Here is a 9,423-nt window from a genome sequence, read left to right as displayed (position 1 = left end):
GGGGCTGCACTGTTGTTTTCAGAGCTATGTCTACACAGCAAGTTCTGCCACACCAGCGCTCCTCCTCCCCCAAGAACCGCCAACCCAGACTGTGACCCAGATGTTAAGCAGGCTCTGCACTCCTGCTCTGATCTGCCACTTAATTCCTCCCAGAAGGTGGGCCTGGGCCCAGAAGCAACTGCAGCTGTAGCTAATAGAGAATTGTTTTAAATTCCATAGAAATTTACGAATTTCCTGAGTACAGCCATAGAAATAATCCATCCTCTTATTCCCCTGTGACAGGTGGTGTTCATGTTTGACCTAAAGTCCTCTCCCAGCTGTGGTGAGCTCTTGTTTATGGAGCGCTACCAAGAAGCGATCCAAGAGTTGGCCCAAGTAGATCACAAGATTGAAAACACGATCTCAGATGGGGGCCATTCCACTGTTCGATGAACCAGCAGTGGTTGATCAGCCCTGCAGGCCATTGGCAGTGCTGCTGCAGCAGGTGATGATATCTTTTTTCTGTTTAGGGGAGGTAAAGTAGCAAATGTTGCATGCTACTGGTAGTGAGAAAAAAAACCTCAAGAACAGGAACCACTTTGGCAGTCTAATGAAGCTTATGGACCTCTTCTCAGGAGAATGGGTTTTCTTAATAGTATTTTATTTTTTCCGATTATATATAAAGATAGTTTTTATCATTCACTGTTTATAAAATTTTGAGTTCCAGATTTTTTTCTCCCTCCCATTGCCCCTCCCCAAGAAGGCCAGCAACATGATATAGGTTATACATGTGCAATCACGTAAACATATTTCCACATTTGTCATATTGTGAATGATAAGAATGTTTTTAAATGCATAAATAAGATACATAGCATTATAAAAGTAACCAATTACGTTGAAATATAGTTATCAAAATATTAAACAAATTCATGGACCCCTAGATTAAGAACTCCTGCCCAAGAATAATATCTTTCTTGGGGAAGAGGAAAACTATGGAATTCAGATCTATTCCATTCCCCTATATTTCAAATACCTACCATTTTAGACACTCCCTTAAGCTTATTTACTGTGTCTAAACTTAAAAGAGAAACCCTTTTATCCTCCTCCATTTTGTTGGCATAAGTCCCAGTACTTCTGTGTATGCCTGAGTGTTTTGCTTCTTTCCCAACATAGTTGTTCAGGCTTTATAAAGAACATCATTTTGTTTAGCTATTAGAGAAGAGAGTATTATCAAGTGCTGGTGCCACCCACTGAGAGTGAGCTGTCTACTCCAACTTGGGCTCCTACGTAAAAAAGACCCTCTTTTAATTACTTCTTGAAGAGGTCCCCTGTTCCCCTATCTCTTTACGCACCTTTTTTTTAATACCTACTCACACTAGTGGTATTCGGTCTAGTAGAAGTACAGTCCCCAATTACAAGAGTATATTTGACTTGACAAGGAGGGGTTGCCCTTCTCCTTTCATGGGCCAACCCCTGTATACACATCCCTCTGGCCTTCTGGAGCACAGGATGCCTGCAGCATCTTCCCCACTCTCTCAGTAATCTTTAATTTCTTCCGATCCAATGGTTCTTTCCCAGTTGCCTACCAACATGGCCATTACCTCTGAAGTTACCTTCCTGCTCTGTGTATCATGTGTGTGCCTATTTGTTTACATACTGCCTCCCCCTCTTCAAGGGCAGGGTCTGTTTTAGCAGTTTGTGCTCTTCTTTGTATCCCCCAGAGCTTAGCACAGTTCCTGGCACATAGTACACTCCTAATGTGTTCGTTGGCTGATTGATTGATTTTCTTTTTTAGATCCCATATGGAAATACGGCTCTTCTTGACCTCTTTTAAGGATTTCTCTTGGTCTCCCTTAACTATAACCATGGTGCCTTACTTTTTCTGCACACCGATGGATGAGAGGTGTTTATCTACTAACCTGCAAAGAATGCCCTGCCAGTTTGATGATAACTTTGCTGATAACAGTAATGACAACAGTGTAATCGTCACATCTCTCCCACTCATATGTATGGCCACCACCCTAGCTCGGGCCCTTATGGTCTCTCACCTAGGCCATTGGTAGAATGAGGCAACTAAACCCCACGTGAGGTCCACACATCGAGTTAGAAAGTCACACATTAACATCTGTGTCCTATTTTACCTTAATTTATTTTGTTAAATATTTCCCATTTGGTTGGGCTGCACTCAGGAGTGTTGCTGACTGCATGGTGTTTGATACATCTGACCTGAACTGTTGCAGTAGCCTCCTCATTGGTCGGCCTGCCTCAAGTCTGCCCCCCACCCCTTACTGCCATCCACTCCCCCAGCTGCCAGAGCCTTAGCCCTAAGCCACAGGTCTGACCCTGTCACTTGCTTTCTGGGAAAGTAGGCACCTCTTACCCTTGACTTCACAACCTGACATTAACATACCTTAGCTGCACACACTGTCCTTCTTGCTGTTCCTCCCACACGGTATTTCAACAGTTGTCTCCCTGCCTTTGCGTGGCTGGGTTTTGTTATGGTGGGAGTATGTCCTCGTGCCTGGAGTGCTCTCCCTTCTCACCTCTGCCTTTTAGAATCCCCAGCTCCTTTCCAGGTTCAGCTCAAGCACAATCTCCTACCTTCCTCGTTTCCCCCTCCCCAACTCTTAGCGCCTTTCCCTCTGAGAGGAAAACTACCTTATATTTAATATCTGTATATTCTTGTATTTGCACATGTTGTTTCTCTGCAGTAGAATGTAAGCTATTTAAAGACAAGGACTGTTCCTTTTTTGTCTTTGTGTCCCTATCATGGTGCCTCGCCCATAGTAGGTGTTTACCAAATGGTAATTGGTTAATGATGCTCATTTCAATCTCCTATATTTTTTGTTTTGCTGCTCCTTTTCCAGGTATGGTATTTTACTCTATTTCTGATGTGAGTGACAAACTGCTTAGCATCTCTAGAAACCCCATCGCCATCCTTCAGGAGGACTTCTTGGATAAGCAGTGCACAAATGGAACCCACTGCTCCCTTGAGGGACATTCTGGAAGACCTCAGCCCCCCAGCTATGGCTGCATTAGACCTAGCTTGCACCCAGTGCCAACTATGGAAAACTTGCAAGCAGCTTCTGGAAACAGCTGAGCGACGTCTGCACGGCATCCTTGAGAGCTGAGGTGAGGATGCTTCGTACTTTGTCCCTTTGGCTTCAGGTGAGATAAATCTCCTCTCCTCTGTTCTATAGGGAGAAAAATGGGATTCTCTGAAAGCAGGAGGGAAAAAGAATTGCCCCTCAGTCCTCTTCTTATCACTTCTTTATCTCTGTAGTCCAAACTAATTGTATAGTTATGAATGGCCTTGAAAAACCTAATGTCTAAATAAACACATTCATTTATGTGATTCCAAACAAGTAGAGTTCTTAATCACCTTTGTAGAATGCTCTCTAATTTCAGAAAGATTTTGTGAAAGAAATGGTTTTTTTCCAAGAGAAAAGATAGTGGTCAGACATTGCCTTAAATTTTATTAGATTTCCATTAATGAAAAGGCTTTGAACTTGAAGGTTGGAAGGAAAGGAAATTGAGAGGGAATGATGCTCCAAGGTGAACTAGTGAAGGATTAGGAAGCTTGAGGATAGAAGACAACGAAACTAAGCCCTAATCCAACCAAACCTGTTTCATCAATATGTTCCACATGTTAGTAGAACCCTGACTCCTCAAAAATAAGTTGTTTACTCTCAGAGATGCATTGTCAGGGGAATGGAAATGAGGTGTGAAGTGAACAGCTGCTCCCTAGAAACAAAACCATCCCTTCTCGTCTACCAAATCATTTCTGGCCTTTTGGTTAAAATACCATTTGATTTTCATTTCATTTTGTTTTGTTGAGAATTGTTCGTTTTAGCACTATTACTACCACATTAAATAGATACTTCTCCCTACCAGCCACCCTCCTAGGCTATTAGTATTTTATTTTGTAAAGGGGAAGTAAAATTGTGTGAGCTCTGTCTAGGCTGCAGCAGTTTTTAGCAACAATAGCCTTATATCTGTCAGTCATTTGTTGAGCATCTGTCACATCCCTAGTAGTGTGCCAGGTATGATGGTAGGAATACAGAAGAGATGAGACATACCAGCATAAGGATTTATATTCAAGCCCAACAAACCCCTCAGGATTACTGCTGATGGCAGTACCACAGTAACTAGTGGCCACAATTCAGAGGAATGCAGGTTTCCAGGTCTACTGCTGCCTGTCATTGCCAGGATTGTTGTCGTTGTGGGCCACATGGGGAGGGTTTTTATAGCTACCAGCAGTTGAGGTCCCACAGCAAAGAAAGAGGAAATAATGTATAGCCTCATCTCCCCTGAAGGAGAGAAAATCAAAAAGTAAATGTAACAGGGATATAGCATTGAAATTTTAATTTCTAGAAGCACCTAACCTCACCATGTTCCCTCCCCTTCATCTGCTTCCAGGTCGAAAGCTTGACTGTGTTCTCCTGAACTCTGATGGCATCGGAGGCTTTTCAGTTGTTCTTCCGCAAATTAGCGGAATTAGCTGTGCCAGCAGGACAAACTAAATGCGGTCAGTTGCTTTTCTTCCTTTCTCTCTGGGACTGATGCATTAGGGGTTTGTCATTGGGCTGTCTCTTCCACCTGACTCTCATTTGCTTTCCATAGGCAATGCAGAAGAAAAAACAAGCAGTCACCCTCGGTACAGTGTTGGAGAGCTCCTTCAGATGTGCTTCCCAAGCCTGATGGAGGACTGTGTGTCGAACCAAGCCACCCTCTGCCAGCAGTGAGAGCAGATTGTTCAGACACTGATGGAAGCACTGCAGCTTCCACGTCAGCCACACCTTTCTCTACCTCCTAAAGATTGCAGATAGAAAAGAAGGAACAAGAGCTCAAGTAGGGAAAAAGCAAAGCTGGGAATTAGAGGGGAGTGGCAGATTGAGTGTTTAGGATAGAGGCTTAAGACTCACAGAAGTCCAGCATTGGGAGAGATCCCAGCAACCGTCTAACCTGACCTGTGCTTACCTGGACAGACATTATTCATTTTACACTGTCCCCAACAAGTAGTCATTCTTTGCCTTTGCATGAAGAACTCTAGTCAAGGGGAACCCATTCCACTTTTGGACAGCCCAGGTTTGAGGCAAATTTCACCTCCCATTTATCACTTTTTTCCTTCTGTCCCTTGTTCCTGTTTTTGCCCTGTGGGGACAAGAAGAAGTCTAGAAAAAAGGGGAAGATAATAAGCTTTTATATAGCACCTATTGTGTGCCAGGAACTTTTTACAAATATTAGCTCATTTAATTTTTGCCTTATGCTGAATGACGACTCTTCAGATAGTTGAAGGACAGCTATTATGTCCCCCTAGGTCTTCTCCTCAAGCTAAACATCTTCAGTTCCTACAGCTGATCATCGTATGTCATGGTCTCATGGTCCTCTCTCCTCTACACCCTGATAACTGTCATCTGGATGCTGTCCATCTTGTCAGTGTCCTTCCAAAATGGGATGCTCAGAACTGAACAAAACACTCACAATTTCCTCCAGTGATAGCAAAATGCAACCTGACTGTGGCCTTCTTCTTCTAATGCAGTCTAAGACATAACTTTAGCTATTTCATCTGCTTCATCATCCCGTTACCTCATTGACTTTGCAGGCCACTAAAATACACAGACCTTTTTTTAATGGGTATTTTTAATTGCTATCCTCTATTTGCAGATTTGATATTTGAAACAGTGTAGATATTACATTTATCTCTCTTACAAACTTCCTCTTACTAAATTCATTCGATTATTCTAACCTCTCAAGATCTTAGCAAAGCATTTGATAAAGTCTGTCATACTGTCCTTGTGGCTGAGATGGAGGGATGTGGCCTAGGTCATAATGTGAATTGATAAATTCTGAACTGATTGAATGGCCAGGTTAAAACAGTAGGTATTAATGTTTTGATGTCATCTAGTAAGGAGAGGTCTCCAGTGGAGGAACCCAGAAATCTGTGGTTGGTCCTATACTGTTTAACGTTTTTATCAGTCAGTCAGTAAACATTTATTAAGTGCCTACTATGTTCTAAGCACTGTGCTAAGTGCTGGGGACACAAATATACATATATACATATATATATATATGTATGTATGTATGTATGTATGTATGTATATATTTTGGAAAATATTCCCTGTCCTCACATAGCTTACAGTTTAACAATGAAGACATCACACAAAATGAAACTGAAAAGCAGGAATGGGTGGGAGAGAGGGGGAACCTACCTGACAAAGGGACTTGGTGGAGTCTAGTCCAGGGAGTACAGAGCTGATGAACTGGGCTGGGACCTCTCTTTAGATGAAGGTGTGGGGAGCTGTTTACTCCACCTTCCATCCCTTCCAGTCAGAGACCACAGATAGTTTTCTATATCACATTTGTGGATGACACAAAGCTGGAAGCAATGGCTAATATGTGGGATGAAAGAGCAAAATACAAAAAGATCTTTACTGGCCGGAGCAGGGGTGGGGAACCTGCGGCCTCAAGGCCACATGTGGCCCTCTAGGCCCTCAGGTGCAGCCCTTTGCCTGAATCCAAACTTCCCAGAACAAATCCCTGTAATAAAAGGATTTGTTCTGTAAAACCTGGACTCCTTCAAAAGGCCACACCCAAGGATCTAGAAGGCTACATGTGGCCTTGAGGTTGCAGGTTCCCCACCCTGGGCCAGAGCATGTGGCTGAATCTGAAAGGGTGATATTTAGTAGAGATAATTGTAGTTTCATACTTGGATTCAAAAAAGTCAGGTTTATTTCATAAGCGTAAGATGAGGGGAGAAATGGTCCATTTGGAAAAGATCTGAAGATTTTAGTGAACTGCAGGTCATTAGGAGTCATCAGGATGATTGGGCAGCGAAGAATGTTAGTGTAGATTTAGACTTCATTAAGGAGGGCACAGGGTCCAAAGCTCAGAGTATAATCATCCTTCTGTCCTCTGCTTTGGTTGGTAGAGAGTTAACTTTCTTCAGTACTCTGCTCCCCGACTGCAGGGATTCCTGTTTTCCTCCTAGATAAAGATGGCTGGCAATACCTGTTTTCTGTAGAGGATGCAATTCTGAGAAGCCAAGTGGCCCTTTGGTCTGTGGAGAGGTGGCCCCTGGAGCCTTGCCTAGACATTTTGGCCTTTTGCATTTCTGAACCAGCTGTCCCAGAAGGATTACTATCAGAGCTGCGTAAAAAGCTGAAGGAGCTCCAAGTTTACCAGAAGGTAAAACCACCATCAATCAAAAAGTTAATAGACTGTTTAGCCTATCTATGAGTTGACTATTTAAGTGAGGATGGTAAGGACTTTGGGGCAGATTTGCCTTTGCTATCTGTTAAGCTCTTCATACTTTGTGTTTGTTTTATTTATACAAGGATCACTTATAACTACAATTTCACGGTTAAGTATGCATCAAACAAACATAGGGAACACTCAGGTTCCATTTATATTATGTGCAGAGAAGATTATATACTGGTTAAAATTGTTTTGGCTGAATTTCAAAATCCAGTTTGAAAGGATTATGACATTTTTAAGAAAATGTGGTTCTTGGATATATGTTATATTCAAGATTGAGAAGCACCTGAAAGCCAATTTTTAAAGAATGCGTATAAATAACATGTAAAAAAAAGTTTATTATGGTGTTTTATCCCGTCTGTGGGATTACAGGGCTCTTAGGAAAATCCTTAATTGGAATGAAAATGGAGTCCAGAATTCTGCTTGGAGAACTTAAGATGTCAGCTCACAAAGGCTTTTCTCCCTCCTCTCCAGTTTCTTGCCAGCAAGGACCTAAATTCAACCCTGAAATTAAGGGGCTTGTAAAAAGTTAATAATTCTCAGATGGAGCCATGGCCTGTAGGAGTTCTCACAACCAGTGAATTACACCCTCTTTTTCTCCTCCATTCTCTCTGTACCCAGGCTTCTACTTTCTTTTTCCTCTTCCCAAATAGGGAAGGTGAGAAGATAGGCATCTGAATCTACTGTCTTCTCAGATCTTTCAAAGCTTTTACCTTTTCAATCTGTTTGCTATCTGATTCCTCCTCCCTTTGCGGGCAAATGTTTCTGGATCTCTTGATAGCTCATTTCCAGAAGAGTCAAGGGACTTATAATAATATTATTGGCTTAGACCAATTCATATATCATAAATTTTAATTCAACAGGGGAAGAAAATCCTAAGTTACACAAAAATGACATTGAAACTTTTGTAACTTTTAGCCCCTTGATCCTTTGGGAATTAACTGTAATTGACTTCTTAGTCCTAAGTGTTGACAAGCCATCACTTTGGGGAGGAACAAGGGTTGTGAAAACCCCTGATAAAAAAAAAATCACTGAGATTTATGTAAAGCTTTAAGTTTTGCCAAGGGCTTTAAATAAGTGTGATTGGTACTGTTTTTTTTTTTCTGATTTTACACATGTGGAAATAGCCTCAGACAGGCCAAGTGATTTGCCAATGGGCACATAGCTACTTCAGTGTCTGAGTCTGGATTTGAACTTGGATCTTTCTAACTCCAACACCACTGCCGTATACACTAGGCCTACTACATCTAGTAGCTTTTGTAGCCTGGACATCTGAAAGAATACTTTGATTTGGAGTATTTTCAGTGAATATCATTTGAGCCATACCACTGTTGGTCTATAAAATGGACCAGGCTTCTATGTCAGTTATTACAGAGACAACAACCTTTACATAAGGTGTTTGGTAAAACTTGGATTCTATTCTGAGTGTCCTCACTTACCTGCACTCATGTGTGCTATTGTGAATCCACTCAGTTCTCCCTAAAAGATTAATTAGCTAAATAAGGAACAGTCAGAGCACATGCGATGAACCTCCTTGGCTGGCACTTCTTAGGCTGCTTAGGCTGAGTATTGTTCACATGACACCATGAAGCTGGGTTTAGGCTACTTGAATTTTTTCTGACCAGTTAGTATTTGGATTGCTCAAATCCAGCTTTAGTTTGGTGTTCAGCTGCCACTGGAGAGGGAGGGGACAGGGAATGCCTTGACATATAGATCATGGATGGTTAGGACTGGGAGAAATGCGTAGGTCATAGACTTCAGCCTTTTTGTGGTGTAGGACAAAGCCAGCTCCAGGTGGCTGCTGTCTCTTGCAAATACCGCTTGGATATTTTTAGAGTTTTACTCACTGAATTCTTCTTGCTCCTAGAGAGAGTAATTAATGCCAGAAGAAAGAATGGCAAAAAAGAAGAAAAAAGGAGTGGAAGGAGGAGAATGTTTTCATTCTTTCGGTAAGATATTTGTGTACCAATAACAAAATTCTCCTGACCAAAACCATTTTCTCACAACTTGATTTTGACTATTTGGCACCTAGAGACAACAGCTAGGTCACGCAGTGGATAGAGTGCCAGGCCTGGAGTCAGGGAGAACTGAGTTCAAATCTGGCCTCAATCTTACTGCCTGTGTGACCCTGGGCAACGCACTTTACACTGCTTGCCAAGGTTTTCTCATCTGTCAAAATGAGTTGGA

The 9,423-nt window shown here is 42.1% G+C and overlaps 1 long non-coding RNA gene across 1 annotated transcript; it reads left to right on the top strand.

Annotated features, from left to right (window-relative positions):
• The first annotated feature begins 6,670 nt into the window (after positions 1–6,670).
• Positions 6,671–9,141, top strand: LOC118833372. The gene is made up of 2 exons (XR_005009316.1): positions 6,671–7,167; positions 9,104–9,141. It is a non-coding gene; the product is annotated as an uncharacterized LOC118833372 (long non-coding RNA).
• The last annotated feature ends 282 nt before the right edge of the window (positions 9,142–9,423 follow it).

The sequence above is a fragment of the Trichosurus vulpecula genome, unplaced genomic scaffold (genome assembly GCF_011100635.1).
Source record: "Trichosurus vulpecula isolate mTriVul1 unplaced genomic scaffold, mTriVul1.pri scaffold_65_arrow_ctg1, whole genome shotgun sequence".
Taxonomy (NCBI): Eukaryota; Metazoa; Chordata; class Mammalia; order Diprotodontia; family Phalangeridae; genus Trichosurus; species Trichosurus vulpecula.
This window is presented reverse-complemented; position numbering and strand designations above follow the sequence as displayed.